The 21,313-nt window shown below is 35.5% G+C and overlaps 1 long non-coding RNA gene across 1 annotated transcript; it reads right to left on the bottom strand.

The window, feature by feature from the left end:
* Positions 1-3,513: 3,513 nt before the first annotated feature.
* On the bottom strand, positions 3,514-21,199 carry LOC108310318. Its single transcript, XR_001827709.2, has 3 exons — positions 21,017-21,199; positions 3,687-3,697; positions 3,514-3,528 (listed from the first exon to the last, which is right to left on the bottom strand). It is a non-coding gene; the product is annotated as an uncharacterized LOC108310318 (long non-coding RNA).
* Positions 21,200-21,313: the final 114 nt, after the last annotated feature.

Here is a 21,313-nt window from a genome sequence, read left to right on the forward strand (position 1 = left end):
AAGAATATAATTTTTTCCTTAAACTTACCTGTTTAAAAATTAAAGTTTCATTGGTAACATGGAGTTCTGAAAGTTCCAAGCAGTTTGAAATTAATTTTATTCTTTATAAGATTTTAATTGCCGTGAAGTTTTTGCTTTATCCTCTCTCTTATTGAAAATCTTATTGCAAAAATATTCATTTGTTTTCAGCTCTGGTAAAGTTATAAACCTCACAGTGGAAAATTTAAATGGCAAAGAGCTTCCTTCTATTTTTGTAATTTAATGTGTAAATAAAGTCAAAATTTAACAACTAGGCATTTCACTATACTTCATCATTTAAGTTGACGGCCAGAAGAAAAGAAAGATTATCTTTTTGGTTGCTTCAAACCTTTTTTAAAACCATTTAGCTTTTTCCCCATTGATTCAAGCAATAAGAGACCTAATGTTCCTTGAACAACTTATATTTGAAAATGCTTTTTACTTCCTGAAAATATTCAAGTTTTATAACATTGAGGGTTTTTTTTCCAATAAAGTAAAGTTCCAGAATATAAGCAAATCTCCCACAAGGGACATTTGAAATATTGCAATATGCCAGCAATTTAATTTAATCACTAAAAATAGTTTCTTTTATATCATATATTTGCTTTAAGTCTTACATATGTATACTTTTCCTCTATAAAGCCAATTAATATTTGCTAATATGCATCCATCACTAATATACATTAATATCTTAGTGTTTATTTTAAATACATGGTAAAGTTCCATTTAAAATGAAAACCTTTTGCAGTTATTTGAATTCAATCTGAATAGTGACTTTGTGTATCTGGAAATAGTCCTATTTAGCAGCAAAACAATTCCAAGAAAATAGCGATAGATCAAAAATAAAACACATGTATAAACTGATTTTCTCCAGGTTCTAGGTCACCTTAAGAGTAATTTTATAAAATTTTCCTTGCTTGTATATGCATGTCCTAAGACCACTCCCAATTATGTCTAGGATTCCTGGTGGCTGTCTTGCCAAGTGACAGCATGGGCCCCACATGGCTACTGTATCTCATCCTTCCCTGAGTCTGTCTTGGACACCATCTATGCTCCTCCAGCGATGGAGGATGATGGTGCATTGTGAAGCTGGAAATGTACTTTTCTCCCTTGTGTTAGGCCCTTTTGGAGAAGCTTGAGTGTAAACTGCTTATTTCCTTGATGTTTTCAAGAGATTTAAGTTGTTAAATTAAGTTTGACGTAAAGCTGCCTCCTTACTTATTTAAGTTCAGCCTAAAGGTTATTCTGTACATAATGAACTATAACCTAACTTGATGTGTAAACAGACTGTAAGCTATTCCTTAGATATTTACATATTTATTTAAATTCATATTTACATATTTAAGTTCAGCCTAAAGGTTTACATATTTAGATTCAGCGTAAAGGTTTCCCCATTATGAACTGTAATGTAATTTGATGTGTAAATAGACTGTAACCTACTCCTAATAAAAAGTAACTGAGTCTCAGCCAATCACAGCAAGTTCAAGTAAGGCAAAGACCAGCTGCACCCAATCCAGCTGTTTCTGTATCTCACTTCTGTTTTCTATACCTCACTTCCCTTTTCCTGTCAATAAATGTTATCTGGTCATGTGACAGCCTTGGAATTTCTCTGAACCTATTCTGGTTCTGCAGGCTGCCTGATTGATTAATCAGTCTTTGCTCAAACTCTGTTAAATTTAATGTTTCTAATTTTTTCTTTTAACAAAGTAAAAAACATTTTCCATTTCTCTCTCTTGTACCACATATGAGTCCAATGAGACTAGCCTGGGGGATGAATTTAAATAACATGAACATATTAAAATTACCCTTTCTAAGGGGCAACTTACACCCTAAGAATGAATTCCTCTCTCAGGAGGGTTCTTAGTCCTTACGCATGTTAGCTTCACTTTCCTCAATGTTAACCCACCATTTTCTACATAAGTGAGCCCAGGACATGGCATCCCAAAATATGACTGTTGGAGATCAGAATATACCATCCCCAAATATGCCATTCTGGAATATAATTATTTTGAGTTGGTTACTTTGAGGAAGTGCAGACACAGGAACAGTTCTGAAAAGTTGCCCTTTTGTAAGAGAAATTTACATCTAATAGAAACCTCCATTTGTAAGGATATCTCCCCCCTGTACCCAGAAGAAAATGATGACTAAATCCCCAGAACTCTCAATCACTGGAGAAAGCATTGACTCAAATATGCATAGCAACCTTTAGCTTTGTTCCTTTCTCAGCCTTCTCATCTTAACCAGGCCTTTTCATCCTTCTTTCTTTGTTTCAGAGAATGATGGTATTTAAGCCTGAAGTTTAAACCACCCCTTTGAGATCTACTTTAGAGATTCACTCCTTCCGCTGAGTTATCTCTCATGTATATAGGATGTGTGCACGTGCTGTGGTCTGAATTTGTGTTCCTACAAAATTCATCTTGAAACCTAATCTGCATTGTGATGGGTATTAAGTAGTGGGCCCTGATGAACGCTATTAGTTCCCTTACAAAAGAGATTGAAAGGGGGACACAGTATTCACCCCTTCCACCATGGGAGCACACAGAGGAAGGACCATCTACAAGAAACAGGCCCTCAACAGACACCAGATCTGCTGATGCCTTGATCTTGGGCTTCCTGGCCTCAAGAATTGTGAGGAATAAATTTCTGTTGTTTATAAATTGCCCAGTCTGACGTATTTTTGTTGTATTCACCCAGTCAGAATAAGACATGTTTTTAAAATTTGCTTGTTTTTCTCTTGTTAATTTGCTTTTCATTACAGAAATCTGTTTCAACTAAGAACTATGGAGGATAGAGGCAAAATAATTTTTCCTCTCCTACACAGTAACACTATAAATGTCTGGATCCTGCTTAGATTTAAGACCCCTGTTCTAGGTGATTATCCATAACAAAAGTAATAGGTACATATAACTAGTAACAGGTTGATATAACTAAGACATTTTCAAAACTATTATATTTGCATATTAAATAGGAACTTCTGAGGAGAGAAAAGATCACCTGGTGACCATCAAGCAGGCCATCCAGAAGCAAAACTCCTTATCTGGGGAATTTAGAAGTAATTAGACTTCCTTATTATTTAAAGCCAGCATCTGGTACCAGGCTTCTTTCCTAAAAACATTTAAGTAACTAGAATTTCTACACATCTCCAGAATGCATGCATGTTGAAACTCATTGTGCAATCTTTGCTGACATTAAGGCACCAAATGTCTAGACATACACACATGTAATTATTTACCATGACCTATGTGGCTAAAGTGGTCCAAATGACCCTTAAGCTCTTTTTTTTTTTTTTTTTTTTTTGAAATGAAGTCTCTCTCTGTTGCCAGGCTGGAGTGCAGTGGCACAATCTCAGCTCACTGCAACCTCCGCCTCCCAGGTTCAGGGGATTCTCCTGCCTCAGCCTCCCAAGTAGCTGGGACTACAGGCACACACCACCACACCCAGCTAATTTTTGTATTTTTAGTAAAGGCAGGGTTATGTTAAGGACCATAAATGTTCCCAAGAAAAAATCCACTCCAGTCACCTCAGTCCTCTGCTGCTGAGGCACCCCACTGCACTCTTCAGCAATATTCTTTCTACCTAATAAAACTTTCCTTTTCAAACCTATACTGGTGTTGGTAAATTCTTACTGGGTAGTAAGGTACTGGGTACCCTATGACTCACATGCCAACCAGATCTGAGGCTGACTTTTTGATACCTCACCCCACAACTTCAAATACTTGCAGCTTAACTTCAGAGGTACACATTGTTGTAGACATTTGTAGATGTCCTGACTGACCAGCTTTTCTCTTTTTGTTTGGCAAATGTTTAAGCTTAAGAGTCCTGCATCGTCAAGGCAGAACCTGGGAAACAGCCTCCCTTGCAGCTAGGACTCAGGCAAGTGACCCAGTCTCTACCAATAATGTGTACTCAATGAGGCTTCAGTGTGGAAGTGAGCATCTTTGGGAAGAAGGCTCTGCACTGAGTTCATCATGTTGGTGATGCTTACAACAGAACTGTCTGGCTTTCTCAGAGACTTAACCTATGCAAAGCAGAAGAAAAACAGTCTCCTCTTAGTGTTTGCTTTTGTTAGCAGGATTACAAAGCTGCTGGGGTGACCTCAATATTTTACAAACTTGCCCTGAAACAGTCCTTCCTGTTTCCTATAGCTTTTCTGAATGACATGGGGCTCAAACAGGAGTCCAATGCCAACTACACTCTATTCTGAGTGTGTCATCTTTACTGATGACTAAGTCTTTTTCACTAAAGACTGTTGATATTTTCAGCAAACTGACCCATTCTTCCCCATGTAATATTCCTTAAGCCTCCCCTGCAAATAGACATCTGCTGGCTCAACCCACACTTTTACTCTAGCCATGTCAAATCCCTCTTAGATTCAAGGAGGAGTCCTGACTTTATCAATGTCTTAAGTGGTTAAATTACTAAAGGATGAGAATGTTTAAACAAATCTAAACATGTTTAAATAAATAGTCATAATGTTCAATTTTAACACTGTAGAGTACCAGAAAAGGTCTTCTCACTATCAGTATAATTCCAAGCCCCTTTCTACAATGCAAAAAGACTCCATCTTTTTCTCATGGCTCTTCCCCTGAGATATTCCTAAGGACCTCCAGCATAGTTTAATTAATTTAAAATGTTAATTCCTGGTGGCTACTATCTGAGCCTCCTCAGACAGCCAACCACTCCTTTGGTTTCTGCCAATGGTCATCAGAGCTATTCAGACCAATTTGCTATTTCAATTCTCCTCCTGGTGCTGGGCCAGGGAACTCAAGGAAGACACACATTCTGTTCCCAAAGCCAGCCTCCCTTATGAATGACTCTAAGCCTGGCTAAACTATACCTCTTTGACATCCCAAAGCACAACTACAAGCAAGCACTACACTCCTGACAAGACTATCTCAAATTCTTAATCATTCAGTCTTAAACAAACCCAGTACAGGGCACTAGTAGTCCCTATTGAATATCTTTGAGGAAAACTACTTCTGTCCCCTCTTTTAGAAGTAAAATATGTATATCCGGTTGACATCATAAAACAGAGCACAATGCATGCATTCTGATTCAAGGTAACCTTATACTTTGATCCAAGAGCTTTAGGTGGGTATTTGCTTATCTTACATACTTAGAATGAAAGAGCCTATTCTGAAGAATTTTCTTAACAAAAGTAGTCAGTTTCAAAGGTAAAGATGTCTTTACCTCCATAAAACCAAACTGCCAGAAACCCTGAAAAGAAGTGTCCTCAGTAAATCTTTTTAAAAAGATATATTTTTGTTATATAATTTTTTAATCTAAAAATATTAGTGTTTCTTTACTTTAAAGGTCATTTAAAGGTTTTTTAAATTAAATTATATATGTGTTTTTAAAATAAATCTAGCTGCAGATGGTACAAAATTTAAAATACTCAAAGTGCACTCTCTCTCCCACCCCATTCTCCTCCTTCTCAGAAACAACCACTCTCTGTAGTATTTTGTTAGTCCTTCCAGAGATTGATGAAGAAGCAACACCAGCATAATGGCACAATATTTCTTTGAAATCTTCCTAGATCAACTTCTCCTTAAGATTACAATTAACTTCTCACATGCTTGCATTCTATTGTCTTCCAATGTCTATGTTTTCTTCTCATTTCTATAATTGCTTTGGCCTTCTACCTTTTTCACTTCTCTTATTCTTCCCAACTGCAAGATGGTTTCTATTTTTCCTCAGTAAAAGATAAGACAGTAGCTTTGTTCTGCACAGTTAGGGAAGTAATTTTTGTTAGATTTTGTTCATCTATTTTGCTACTTATTCTGACTTTTTAAGCTTTTATGAGATTATGCAAACTAGTGCAAAAGCATGTATAAAGAATCAAAAACTGTGAAGGATCTGAGGCTTTAACCTACTTACAAATTAACACATTAGCCTTTCACAGTCTAATGGATCCAGGTAGGAAAAAATGAGACTTCTGGATCAGAGACAGACAGTTTACTGCTCAGAGCAATGCCTATAACAGAATATCAACATTCATGCCAGTTCCTCAAAGCTTAATTTCTACAATGTAAAATCAAGAGGGCCAAATGATACCTTCTGTGTAGTATAGTATATCACAGGTGAGAAACCCTCAGCATAACATCCCAAATCTTCTATAATAGGAGGTAAACTTGTGTGACTTTTGCTCCTAGAGAAGACATATTTGTTATATTTGGTAGTAAGCAAGCCTTCCTACGGCTCTGGAGGAGACACTATCACTACCTTCCAAGCCAGTTTACTTCACATTTTTGAAGAAATAGTTCATAACAAGGAAGTCAATTCCTCTGCTCACTATGCAGAAATGTAAGAGACAAATGGAGAATTGTCTCCAAACATAGAGTGATTACCATGTGCTGGACACTGGTAAGAATTCTAATTCCTCCATTCAGCAAGCTTTTATTGCATACCTATTTTTTTTCAGGGACTATAACAAGTATCCATTAAAGGAGATAATGTATGTGAAGAAATTTTTTAAACTATGGAAAAACAAATGTTAGCTATTTTTTCTATTACCATAATTCATTTATCTTTTTGGTATTTTCCTATTTTGGTAGTTATTGCATTCATTTCCAATCCTGGTTATCTTCCAGTATTGATCTTTTATATCTACAATTAAAATTTAGTTGAAGAGTCAGAATACTAAAGTTTCAGAACCTGGTTTCCTTTGCACAAAATAGGCTGACTTCTCTGTGCCCATAGCCAGCCATCCTGGGCCTTCAATCCTCTCCTTTCAGAAAGGGATGAAGGCTGGAACATAAAAATGCCAAATTTTCAGTTGTGAAATTAAACAATACTTAAACACATTAAAAAAATGTTTCCCATGTGATGTGAATCAGAAGTGGGATCATGCCTGTGAATAGTCACTGCACTTTAGCCTGGGCACCATCGCAAAACCCCCATCTCTAGAAAAAGAAAAATTCTGCAATCAAAAGAAATAGACCAGCTGAATTAATAAAAATAACAAGACTCAACTATAGTTGAATAAAAGTTAAGAACTTCAATATCCTACTCCCAGCATTCAACAGGTCATCTAGACAAAAAATCAACATAGAAACATCAACTTAAAGTGTACTATACTCCAGTATGACCTAATAGACATTTACCTGACATTTCATCAAACAGTTGCAGAATGCAGATTCTTCCAATCAGCACATGGAATATTGGAAAGGCCATACATTAGAGAAAAAAAATGAGTCTTAATGAATGTTTTAATCAAAATCATAGCAGCTATCTTCTCAGACGAAAATGAGAAAAATAGAAATCAATAAAAAGAGGAACTTCTGTATAAATATATGTAAATTTAAAACAGTGTCCTGGATGACTATTAAGTTAATAAATAAAAAGGAAATGAAAGAATTTCTTGAAACAAATGAAAATTAAAACACAATATACCAAAATGTATGGGATACAGCAAAAGCAGTGCCAAGAGGAAAGGTTATAGCAATAAACACCTACATTAAAGGATTTCAAACAAATAACCAAATCATGTAGCTCAAGGAACTAGAAAAGCAAGAACAAACCAAAATTAGAGCAGAATTTTTTTTTTCTTTTTTTTCTTTTTTTTGAGACAGAAACTTATTCTGTCCCAAGGCTGGAGTGCAGTGGCACGATCTTGGCTGACTGCAAGCTCGGCCTCCTGGGTTCAAGCAATTCTCCTGCCTCGGCCTCCTGAGTAGCTCGGACTACTGGCACCCATCACCACACCCAGCTAATTTTTTGTACTTTTAATAGAGATGGAGTTTTACCATGTTGGCTAGGATGGTCTCAATCTCTTGACCTCGTGATCTACCTGCCTCAGCCTCCCAAAGTGCTGGGATTACAGGTGTGAGCCACTGCACCCAGCCTAGAGCAGAATTTTTTTAATTGAAACTAAAAAACAGTACAAAACATCAATGAAAAAGTTGGTTTTTACGTAAAGATAAACAAAATTGACAAATAATTGCTACACTAAGAAAATCAGAGAGCAGAACCAAATAGATAAAATCAAAAATTAAAAAGAAGAAGAAAGAACAACTTATGCCACAGAAATGCAAAGAATCATTAGAGATGTTTATGAAAAAACTGTCAACAAGTTGAAAAACATAGAGGAAATAGATAAATTTCTGGACACATATAACCTACAAAGATTGAACCAGTAAGATATAGAAAATCTGAGTTTACCAATAACGAGTAACAAGATTAAATTAATGATAAAAGTCTCCCGATTTCCTTTTTAAAAAAGCCCAGGACCAAATGAATTTACTACTGATTTTACAGAACTTTGAAAGAAATAAAACAAATTCCTCTCAAACTATTCCAAAAAGTTGAAGAGGGAATTCTTTCTAACTCATTCTATGAGGCCAGCATTATCCTAATGCCAAAAACAGACAAGGACACACAAAAAAAACAAAACTGCAGACCAATAGCCCTAATGAAAACAGACTCAAAAAATTCCAAAAAAATGTTAGCAAACTGACTCCAGCAGCACAACAGAAAGATTGTACATCATGGTCAAATGGGATTTATCCCAGGGATACAAAGATGATTTAACATACACAAATCAATAAATGTGATCTATCACATCAACAAAATGAAGAACAAAAACTATGTAATCATCTCAATAGATGCAGAAGAAACATTTTATAAAATTTAACATCTCTTCATAAAAATTGTCAAAGAGTACTTACAGAAGGAACATACATCAACATAATAAAGGTCATATATGACAAACTCACAATATGGTTTCTCTTCCCATAACTTTTGTAAATCAAATTATGCTCACATGAAGCAAAAAACAAAAATATATCCTTAGGACACTTTTTAAAATTAATTTTATGCATAAATACAAATAAAGAAATATCTATTATTGAGGTGACAAATTTTTATTTAATTATAATATTTCCTGAGAGTTAGAAAATGAGCATTACCAGGTAGGAAAGCAGGGAAGATAGGAAAAGGTTGGTCTATTTGCATGAAGTTACAACTAGAAAGGAAGAATAAGTTCTGGTGTTCTATTTCATAGTAGCGTGGCCATAATCAACAATAAGATATTGTGTATCTCCAAATACTTAGAAAAGAGGATTTTGAATGTTTCCACCGCAAAGAAATAAATGTTTGAGGTGACAGGTATACTAATTACCCTGATTTCATCATTACATATTGTTTGCATGTATCAAAACACATTGTCCACCATAAATGGGTTCAATTTTATGTCCAATAAAAATAAACATAATGTTTTTAAAATTTCAATGTATGCACAATAAAATTTTAAAGAGTTTTTAAAATTAGCATTAACTATAAAAAAAAAAAGCTATAGGCTATACCTTACCTAGGTATTATAACTAGAATATATTTGCTTTAAAACTTTTTAATGTGGGTCTGGCATCAAATTTGGTAACTAACTAAGCATTATATTTAGAACAGCAACAGATATTTTAGTGTTCTAGGCAATTTGGTTTTTAGAAAAAAATAGAAGAATTTCATTTACTTATTTAAAAACTAGAACAGTAATTTTAGTATTATATATTTAAAGCCATTAAATGTATAAAGTAAATAAATTCAACTTGTATGGGTCTTTTAAAAATCATCAACTAATTGTTTTAAATACCTCTAATGACTTCTTTCAGACTTTGTTTAGAATGCCAATTATTCCAAATGACATGTTCGCTATAGTTTTAAGTCTTCCTGTATTTTAAAACGATTTCAACTTGTGGTGATATTGCTTTCCAGCAATTAAGCTGAAAATATGCCTTAAATATTCAACATTAGAGTCTAAATTGCATGCACAATAACTTTTCATTCATGAACTTCCAAGAAAAAGTTTCTTCAGAATTTAACAATATTTCTTCCATTAAATGTAAAAACAATAATAATACTTCTAAAGCACTCTTCAATTAAAATGTCACTTCTAACCTGTGATAAATTCACAGAAAAGGAGTCTATTTTCATTAGAAGATATAAAGGTCATTCTGCTGCTAATCAAATAATACAACTTCATATTCTTACATGTCAATATAGAGCATCTTTTTCACAGAATTTAATTTAGCTTACATTAAATACTGTGGAAAGCAAGGAAGTGTAGAATGTGTTTCCCACCTACATGGAGCTGGCAGTCAACTTGTAAAACCAGGCATTTAAACATGAGAAACTAATTAATAGAGGAGATAGAGTAAGCAATTTATGATTTAATGCACATGATGCCAGGAATTTTATACATATTACTTTTTATCTTCTCAAAAAAATTTTAGAAGTGAACAATTAAATAGAACTCTTTAGTTGCCAATAATATGTCCCCCCACTTCTCATTCTCTCTCTCTCTCTCTCTCTCTCTCTCTCTCTCTGCCTATCTCTGCCTTTCTCTGCCTCTGTCTCTGTCTCTCCCACATAAACATAAACACAAACACATACACATACACACATACACCTCACTCCTCTTTTCAGGTTAGCTTTATTTTCTCAAGATCAGTGGCCACTCAAACCTGAAACTCTGATGAGAGTCATTTTGGGCCTTGTATACTCTCATATGCTCACAACCAGAGCACTTCACTAGAAAAAAAAAAAAAAAAGTGCTAAGGGAAAAACTCTGATTGGTCTACATTAGAGCAAATATTCACAACTGTGAGTGATTACTGTAGCAATAGGGATGGAGAACTATAATTGGCCCAGATAGAGGGACCCTTTATCACCAGCAGAAGGGGCAGCATAGTGAGGCCACTAAAAGATACATTGAAGTCAGTTTGTGCTTTCCAATACACTCAGGCTTCCTTTTCATTTCCCAATCAAGAAACGTGTTGCATGAGAACAAAAGGGAAGCACTTATGGAAGAAGTGGAATGTATGCCCTTTTCATGCCATTGACCATTTTTTGGACAAACCAAGTCACCAGTTTCCTGCAAATGGTTATGAGATTTCAAATCTGTTGGCATACCATGGTCCATGGGTCAAATCTGACTTGCTGTGGACTTTGTAAATAAACTTTTACTGGACCAAAGCCATTCATGCCATTTATTTACATATTGTCTATAACTCCTTTCATGCTACACTAGCTGAGTTGAGACGATATGATGCAGATTGTATGGTTTACAAAACCTAAAATATTTACTACCTGACCCTTTACAGAAAAAAGCTTGCAGATCCCTGATCTAGATGCTTTATTATATTCAGTTCAATTGTTTTGACCAGAATAATTTGTATGTATGCTGTGCAATTTTTTGCATCTCATTCTAATGTGCATAATACTGGATTTTCCCACTGTGAGCTTAGCAATGTTCCAGGTTTGACATCAGTGACTCCACCTTGGGCTACTGACTCCACACTGAATTGCTGATGAACTTTGAAACTGACAAAGAAACTGTAAAAACCTTTCCTTCACAAACATCTATGCCCTCGACAATGAAATTGATCTTCAGTCTTTAAGGACGTACTGTATGTAGCTTTCCCTGACTAACTGATGTAAATGCACTGTTTCACTAACGAGTAAAGACTTCTTTGTTTAATCAACTGGTGAAATAATCTGACAAACAGGTAATCTAAAAGCCCTATTGACTCTCGCTGGTGCTGCAGTCTGAAGGCTACCTCGGTGAGTTACAACCCCCATTTCTGACTAAGTGCTTATTTGCCTCCTCTTTAGGATTAACACCACTTTTAGTAATATTAAGATGAAACCTCTTTTTAAAGTTAAACATAAACTATCATATGACCCAGCAATTCCACCCTTAGGTATAGAACCAAGAGAACAGAAAACATATGTCCACACAAAGAATACGTACATAAATGCTCTTAGAAGTATTTTTCACAAGAGCCAAAAATTGAAACAACCCGAATGTCCATCAACTAATGAACAAATAAACAAAATGTAGTACATCCATACAATGGAATGCTATTTAACCATTAAAAGGAATAAAGTACAGATACATGCTACAACATGGACAAACATGAAAACATTATAGTAACTGAAAGAAAACATAGTTCAAGATTCTGTTTATACAGATTTCCAGAATAACAAATCCACAGAGAGAAAACGTAGATTTGTGGTTGCCAAAAACTGGTAGGAGGGAGGAATGGCGAATTACTGCTAATAACTATGGAGCTAATAACTCTTTTTTGGAGTGACAAAATGTTTAGAAATTAAGCAGTTGTTAAATAACATTTATGCAAGACCATTGGTTTGGACTGAGCTCCTGCACAAGATCCAACAGACCTAACCAAAATGGAATCACTTGTATTGAAGTTCCATGTTACCATGCTGAAACTAAGTTGTTCATCTGACCTTCAAGAAATCAGAAGGGAGGGATAACAGTCAAATCCCCACACAGGCCACTTTTACCTGGCATGGTAAGAAAGTCCTCTCTGCTTTACCCTTTACAGAGAAAGTGACTTTGAAATGACCAATCCTTGTTTTGTTCCCTGGTTTTACTTTCTTCAGACCTTTTCTGTCTATGAGGTCAACTTTCTCTGCTCAGCTCATCAGAACAAGGTTGTATTCAATTTTGAAATTGCACATAAAAGCCAATTGATATCTTTCAACTAAATTTGTCATAATTTTGTCTTTTGACAGAGAAGTGATGGTTGCACAACTCTGTGACTACACTAAAAACCGCTGAATTTTATCATTTAAAGGGTGACTTTTTTATTGTATGTGAATTATTAGTCAATAAAACTATTTTTCCAAATATGAAATCAGAGGGTTCAGGTTGCATCAGCCTGACCTCTCCTCTGTAAAATTATTTCATCCACATTGTACCTCATGCTTTTGTCATTTATACATGAATGTTGCCTGGAAGCATTATTTCATTAGGACTTGCAAAATAAGTAAATTTCTAATACTGCTACTCTGTCTGTATCTATTAGCTATAAGTCTTCTATAAAGAAGAATTTTCCCTCGTAAGCCATTTGATTACATACATATACTATTCATACAGGTAAGGCAAATGAGCTTGATTATTTTCCTTGCTCACTTTTTCAGAGAAATAATTGATGCTCTGGCAACCTCCAGTGGTGAATAGTGAGATATTTTGTTAGTTTTGGTTTGGTATCATTACAAACTCATTGATTTTTATATGTGTTGTGTTTCAATGTGATGCAGTCATTCCTTTCGATGCTTACATTGTCCCGTCCACGAGGGAGCTCCCTCCTACTTGGCTCCTATGCCCTTTCATCATGACTTCGTTAAAGTCACATATCATACACTTCACCCACTTAAAGCATACAATTCAATGGTTTTTAGTATATTCATAGACAAGTGTGACCATCACATAATGAATTTTAAAACTCTCTTCACCCCAAAGGGAAAGCTCAGATCCACCGACAGAAACTCCCCACTTCTCCCACATAATTACTAATCTATTTTCTGACTCTAGAGATGTTTCCACAGTAGACATTTTATATAAATAGACTCATACAACATGTGACCTTTCCATCTGCCTCCTTTCATTGAACATGCTTTTTTTGGTTCATCTTTATTGTAGTGTATATCAGTACTTCATTCCTCTTAATGGATGAAGAATATGTCATTTTGTAAACTGTCATATTTTGTTTGTTCATTTATCATTGTTGGACATTTGGATTGATTCCAAAGTTTGGCTAATATGAATAATGCTGCTATGAACATTTGTATACAAGTGTTTATGTGGGCCTGTTTTTAATTCTTTTGCATATATAACTAGGAGGAGAGTTGTTGGGTCATATTATAGTTTTATGCTAATCTTTCGAGAAACTGCAAGATTGTTTTCCAAGGAGGCTGCATTATTTTACACTCTGTACATACACTAGCAGTTTATGAAGGTTCCAGTTTCTACAATCTTTGATTATGTTTTGTGTGAAGTGTTATCTGATAGCAGTTTTTATTTGCATTTTTCTGTTGGTGGATGGTATTAGGTATTTATGTGCTTATGAACCATTTTTATATCTTCTTAAGAAAAACATCTATTCAGATTATTTTCCAATTTTTAATTGGGAATCATCTTTTTATTATTGAGTTAAAGAGTTTATTATATATTCTGGATAAAAATTTTTCTCATTCTTTTGGTTGTCTTTTTGTTTTCTTGATTGTGTCCTTTGAAGCTATCATATCTGAAAAACTATTACCTAGTCCAAGTTCATAGATTTATGCCTGTGTTTTCTTCCAGGAGTTTTACATTTTAGCTCTTACATTTCTATTTTGAATTATTTTTTGTAAATGGTATGACATTCAGGTCCAGGTTCTGTTTTTTATGTGTAAAAAAGTCCAGTTGCTTCATCACCACTTGTTAAATGATTCTTTCCCTAATTGTCTTGAAATTTTTGTCAAAAATCAATTATCTATAAATATAAAGGTTTATTTCTGAACTCTCAATTCTATTCCACTGATCTGTATAGCTAACCTTCTTCCAGTACCATACTGTCTTGATTATTGTAATTTTGTAGTAAGTTTTGAAATCAGGAAGAGTAAGTCCTACTACTTTTTATTTTTCAAGATCATTTTGGCTGTACTTTCATTTCCATATGAACTTCTATATGAATTTCAAAGTCAGCTTGTCAATTTATGCAAAATATCCACTGGGGTTTTGATATAGCTTGCCCTGAAATAGTAAGCTTTTTACTTCTCTCTTCTTTAATTTTTTTCATAATGCTTTATATTTTTCAGAGTAGAAGTTTTCACTTATTTGTTAAATTTATTCCTAAATTTTTTTGGTACTACTATAAATGGAATTATTTTCTTAATTTCATTTTAGGTTTAATCATTGCCATTATATAAAATACAACTGATCAACTGATTTTTTATATTAATCTTATATCCTGCAACCTTGCTAAACTTATTAGGTCTAACAGTTTTTTAGTGGGTCTATTTTTAAATGCTATCTTTAGTATTTTCTATGTATAACATCATATAGTCTCTAAATACACATTTTTTGACTTATTCTTTCACAATCTGGATACCTTTCTTATTCTGTTTTTCTTGCCCAATTTTCCTGGCTAGAAACTCCAGTACAACATTGAATGGAAGTGGCAAAAGTGGATGATCATGTATTGTTCCTCATCTTGGAGGGAAGTATTTAGTCTCTTAGTCTTTTTGTAACCTATGGGTTTTTCATAAGTGCCCTTTATTGGGTTAAAGAAGTTTCCCTCTATTCCTAGTTTGTTGAATATTTTTATCATGAAAAGATGTTCAATTTTGTCTAATGCTTTTTCTGCATCTGTTGAGACAATGGTCTAGTTTTGTTTTTTATTCTGTGAATATTGTAAATTATTAATACATAACTGAATTTTAGATATGAAAACAACTGGGTATTCCAGGGATAAATCCTATTTGATTATAACATATCATTGTTTTTATATGTTGATGTGTTCAGTTTTCTAGTAATTTGTTGGTGATTTTTGCATCATATTTATGAGATATTGTCATGCAATTTTCTTTTTTTGTGATATTTTTGCCTGGTTTTGGTATTAAGATATTCCTAACCTCATAGACTAAGTTGGTAGTGTTCCTTCTGCTTCTGTGTTCTCAGACACTTTGTGAAGAATTGACATAATTCTCCTTTAAGTGTCCCATGAAATTTACCAGTGAAGACATATGTCTCTGGGGTTCTCTTTAATGAACAGGTTTTTTATTACTAATTTCCTGCCACTATTTATTAAAGGTCTATACAGATTTTCTATTTTCTCTTGTGCCAGCTTTAGCAGTTTGTATCTAAAACTTTATTCATTCAACTAAATTTTTGTTAAAGATCTTTTTTCCCCCAGGCTGAAATTAAAGAGAGTGTTAAAGATCTTTATTTGTTAAAGATTTACACAGATTTTGTATCTTCTCTTATTCCAGTTTCAGTAATTTGTGTTGAAGAATTTATCCATTTCATTTGTTATCTTATTTGTTGCATACAGTTGTTCACAGTCTTCCTTTATAACTCTTTTTATTTATTTTTTTATTATCGTACTTTAAGTTCTGGAGTACATGTGCAGAACATGTTAAGTTACATAAGTATACACGTGCCATGATGGTTGGCTGCATCCGTCACCCCATCATCTATTAGGTATTTCTTCTAATGCTATCCCTCCCCTAGTCTCCCCCACAAGAGTCCCCAGTGTGTGATGTTCTCCTCCCTGTGTCCCTGTGTTCTCATTGTTCAACTCCCACTTACGTGAGAGAACACGTGGTGTTTGGTTTTCTGTTCTTGTGTTAGTTTGCTGAGAATGATGGTTTCCAGCTTCACCCATGTCCCTGCAAAGGACATGAACTCATCCTTTTTTATGACTGCATAGTATTCCATGGTATATATGTGCCACATTTTCTTTATCCAGTCTATCATTGATGGGCAATTGGGCTGGTTCCAAGTCTTTGCTATTGTGAATAGTGCTGCAATAAACATATGTGTACATGTGTCTTTATGATAGAATGATTTATAATTCTTTGGGTATATACCCAGTAATAGGATTGCTGGGTCAAATGGTATTTCAAAAATGATTATTTACTTCTCCAAAGCCATTAAGAGATGTTCTCTTTTCTGATTAGGTCAGGTCTACCTAGTGTACTCTCCCTTTTGTTATTTCTGAGTTAGTTGATTAGGGGTCTTAATTACATCTGAAAAATGTTTTTACCTTCACCCTATAAGGTAACCTAACCATGACAGTGATAGCCTATCATATTTGTAGATTGTGCTTTCATTCAAGAGGAAGAGTTTAAACTAGGCATACATCTTTGGGACAGATTCCTATTAGAAATATGCATGAGTAACTTTGCTATGTAATATTGTCAAATTTCCTCCACAGGGATCAGACAACTCTACCTTCCCATTGGCAATGTAAGAAAGACTCTGTTTCCCAACATCCTCACTAACAGAGTATGGCCCCAGAAATCCTAACCCCCCGCCCACCACATCTCATAATGTGACTGTATTTGAAGATAGTGGCTTTAAAAAGATAATTAAGTTAAAATGAAGTCATTTAGACTATTGGGCTCTAATGGAATATGACTATTGTCCTTATAAGAAAAGAATATTAGGACACATAGATATATAGAGGAAAGACCATGTGAAGGCACAGCAGGAGCATGTTCTCTGTAAGCCAAGGAGAGAGGTCCTCAGGAGAAACCAACCTGTCTGACACATTGATTTGAGACTTCTAGCCTCCAGAACTGTGAGACACTAAATTTTGGTTATTCAAGCCACTCAGGGTGTGGTTTTTTGTTTTGGGACTCTAGTAAACTAATATACTTATGGACCTGCTCTCGCCTCCCAAAAGAGTCTTAAAATACCCATGTTAATTTTAATATACTACTCATATTACTGCCTTGGATATTTATTGCTTTCACATAGGCAATATAGAAGAGAAACTGCTCTTTATAAAAAATCATTTCTCTCACTATTGTAGATGATTGTAATTTTTTTTTACTTCCTGCTATATTATCCCTTTATTAACTCCATTCACTGCTTATGCCCACTTCCCAGCATGGGAGCCCCAAAACCCAGATGCTTATTCCCCAGCACCCCTGGCAGTTTAAGTCATGGGGTACTGACACAGACCTGGCCAATTAAGTGCAGCAGGCTGGCATTGTGAATTTGGAGAGAAGCAGCCCCAGTAGAGAATCTATTACAGTGGTGAGGGCAGCAGCAGCTGGGTCAAGTGCTTAGTGGCTGTGGTGGTAGTAATGAAACTGAGGTGTCTGGCTCCCTGTAGAGGCAGCAATATGATTTCCCGAGGTTGACCTGTGGTGCAGTCTTGGCCACGGCTCTGGCTGCCCAGCCTGCCACTGTTCCTGCTGGCTTTGCAAAGTTTGTTCACCAGCCCTCCTGGGAACTCTAGGAGCAATCCTATATTATTTTAATAAAAGCCTTTTATGCTTTATCAACTCTGACTAGTGCAGTTTCATTTCTTTCTTGCAGAAATTTTCTTGTTTCATTTTTTTTCTTGTAGAAATTAAAGGCAACTTTCTAAAAACCTTTAAATGAATCAAAATTATTTGCATGAAATGAAAATGAACTTGATGACTACTCAGAAATAAGAAATCCAAAGGTGTTTAATGAGGATAAGAAGTTAAAATTATAGTGATGATTGACATAACATACTTTATTTCTATCTCTTGTTTCTAATTAAAGTGCTTAATCACAAAGATGTGCATTGTTATAACTCTCTAGATAGGTGGAGGCTACATTACCTCCTTGATCATTAGGTAAAGTCACTTATACTAGGTAATTTCATTGCCAGTGGAAAGCCAAAGCTCTACCTAAAGGTTTCTGCTAGGTCTGCAGCAACTAGCATCTGCCTGCCTCCTCCACCTGTAACCTCTGATATCCTTACATTCTGCCCCATACCAGCCAACACTCACCCCATTTTAGTCCCTTCCCACATATCAAGCTTTTGTACCACTGATAGATTTGACTGGATCTTTGGAAGGATTCTCATGTAGAAGTCACACCAAGCGATGTTCTTGATCATCAACAAAACCTCTACCATTTTGCTGGCTCTTAATTTTTTTCTTTTTACTAAACAAAGCAGTTATGACCAATCTTTGAAGCTTTAGGACCCAGACACCTCTAAGCTGCCTCTTTACCCAACAGTCATTGTTGTACCTTGTTTTTGTTGCTCCTGTACCACTTCTCTGTACTGACCCTTCCCAGAATAACTGAGACATCCATATTGCCTTGAAAAGCATTAGAATTAGAAAGGGAGACATGCAAAAAGAAAAAACATAATGTGGGGTTTTCATTTTATGTTCACCTTTTGATTTCTGTTCTATATGCAAAATAGGTTATTAGGTGTCAAAGCTGGAAGGCCTTAAGGGAAACGGAACATGGAGTTTGATCCATAGTAATTTATTTGAAAGAAAATTGAAGGAGATGCAGAAAATTTACCCTTGAATCTCCATGTTTACTAGATGAAAGTTCCTGGAATAGGGAGGCGACAGGAAAGGGAGAGTGTTCTGGAGCATCACCTGAGAGGAGGTAGGAGGAAGGGCTGAATCATGGTGGGAGAGGAAAGGAGAAGAAGTGAAAGACCAGAGTCACCATTAAGGAAAGCCAAGCTGCCAAAGTATCTCCCATAGGAAGCCTGATGGAAGCTGAGCCAATGCCATCACCCACAGCCATTCCAGTGGGAGTCACAGAAACACAATGACCACACTGAGGCACTATGTCAGTTTCTTCCCATTGCTGATGGAAGATGGCTTGTCATCCATGGATCAGCAGGACATTTATCTGGCATATACCATCCAAAATGTGCTGTATAAACATTGCCTTTTTCCCCCAAAAGTCAGAGATTTTCCAAAGTTTTCCAGAAAGAGAGATTCTTAAAACCAGGCAACAGTTGGAAGTCTTGGAGGGGAAAGTCACCAATTCTCACATTTGAGAGAAACTGAGCAGCAACAAAATCTATCCCAGTTACACATTTATCAAAGTATGAGTCTAGACAAATTTTTCTCTAAAAGGTATTTGGGGGTCAGCTTTTAATTTTATAGCATTTTTTTTCTTCAGTAAATGGAATCAGAGTTACCCATCACTCATTTTCTCAGGTTGGAATAATTTTGTGCATAACAACACCAGAATTCTCTAGGATTTTGAACTGAATATAAGTCAAGTCTTCTCTTTTGTCCTCATATCAATGAGGGTATCTTTAGCAAAGCCTGAATTACTGGTGCTATTTTTGTTAGCAAGTAAAAAAATTGCAAATCCAGATTCCTATTTTAAGGTTGTTTGAATAAAATAACTTTCAAAAGAACTCTGCCACATTGCCAGGAATCTATGTATCACTATCTCCTTGGCTTTCACATTTCCAGAGTACAAAAGTGTATCTTCATCCAGTATCAAAAAGTTCACATATTTGGCCACCTCTAGCAAACAACAACTTAGTCAAAGAGTCTCTAATTTTTCAGTAGTGCAATGTCACTGCAGAACCTTGAATCAAAAGATTTACCTCTAGTATGTAACCAAAAACATTTGCTATGTAAGTCAAGCCATAAATGAGCTATTCTCATGCCAAAATTACTTTTAAAATAGATTTACTTTCTTTTTCTCTCAAGAAAGGGAAACTTCCATGTGAGATCCAAACACTTATTACAGATTTGCTCTTGGGAATGCCAGTAAGCTTTGGAATAGAGAAGAACTTTTTATCTGGCTCCCATCTCTTGACAAAACATCTTGAAATGATGCCATTATAAATGTAACACTTTTCATAGCAGTAAGCAAAAAACTTCCTTCAAAAATTTTGAAAAGGCTTTTGATGCCAACACATGCCCATGTCAAAACCGATGAATCAACCTGACATATCACAAAGCAGTAAAGCCCAGGGTGGTGCCAGGCATCACAGGGGTCCTATCTACACATGAGAAATTGAGATTTTTCTTTCAGGCAAATTTTGTTTGGCTAAGAAGCACTGCATCATTTTGAAGCTGTTGACAACCTTTACAGTTTCCAAAAGAGGTTCGCAAAATGGGACTTCTTGGATAGCATCAGCATGCACACAATAGACAATAAACAGAAGCTGGCTACACTGAAAAACACTGGAAGAAACTATTGGTAACTTTATGACCAGTCATGAAACACTAGGAGAAATGTCAACAGCTACATAGAAAATGACATAGTTCAGGAAAGACACTGTTTCAATTATCCCCCCTGCTCCATGCCACTCTAGCTTGACCGCTCCCAGGGCACATGGTTTCATCAAGATCTCTTTGAGTAGTTTCTTTCTTTCCTGGTGCCCAGTTGGCATTCCAACAGTCAAGTCGAGGCTTTTATTTAGGGTCAAATACAAGTGTGTACAAAATCCTATCAAATCTTTGTTTCAAGAAAAAGATTCATCCTTTCCAATGAATTTCAGAATGGTCAGAATGGTCTCCTTGGTTTTGTTTGAGATTTGGGATCCCACTGGCACCAACTCAGCCACACAGAAATCATGCCAGCTTTTGTTGGTGATAAAAGAGAAAGCCAATGAAAACATATTTCATCCTTTTAACCATGTGAATATCTCAATTATAAAACATAAGCCTCTTCTCATTCCTCCTAGGCTGATAGCATGAGTTCAGTTTTCTGTTATATGTAGAAAGTTTCTCCTACCTTCTCAGGTTTCCAACACAGCTCAGAGGCAGACGTTTCCAGCTCTCCCCATGCATGTTGAGTACTTCCACCCATTCCCCTTACTCTTCCTCCTGTAAGAAGGAGATGATGATCAATGGATTGGTCATTATCCTGCATTTTATGAACAGATAAGACTGCTTTTTCTTAAGGGCTTGCAGCCATGTTCTGGTGTTTCTCTCCTATTCTGTTTTTCAGTCTAATTAGCACGTATATGTGGCTCTGGTTCTTTGGAGCAAGTTCATAACATTTTCTGCATTCCAGCAGCTCCTCCCTAGA

Source organism: Cebus imitator, unplaced genomic scaffold (assembly GCF_001604975.1).
Source record: "Cebus imitator isolate Cc_AM_T3 unplaced genomic scaffold, Cebus_imitator-1.0 Scaffold102, whole genome shotgun sequence".
Lineage (NCBI taxonomy): Eukaryota > Metazoa > Chordata > Mammalia > Primates > Cebidae > Cebus > Cebus imitator.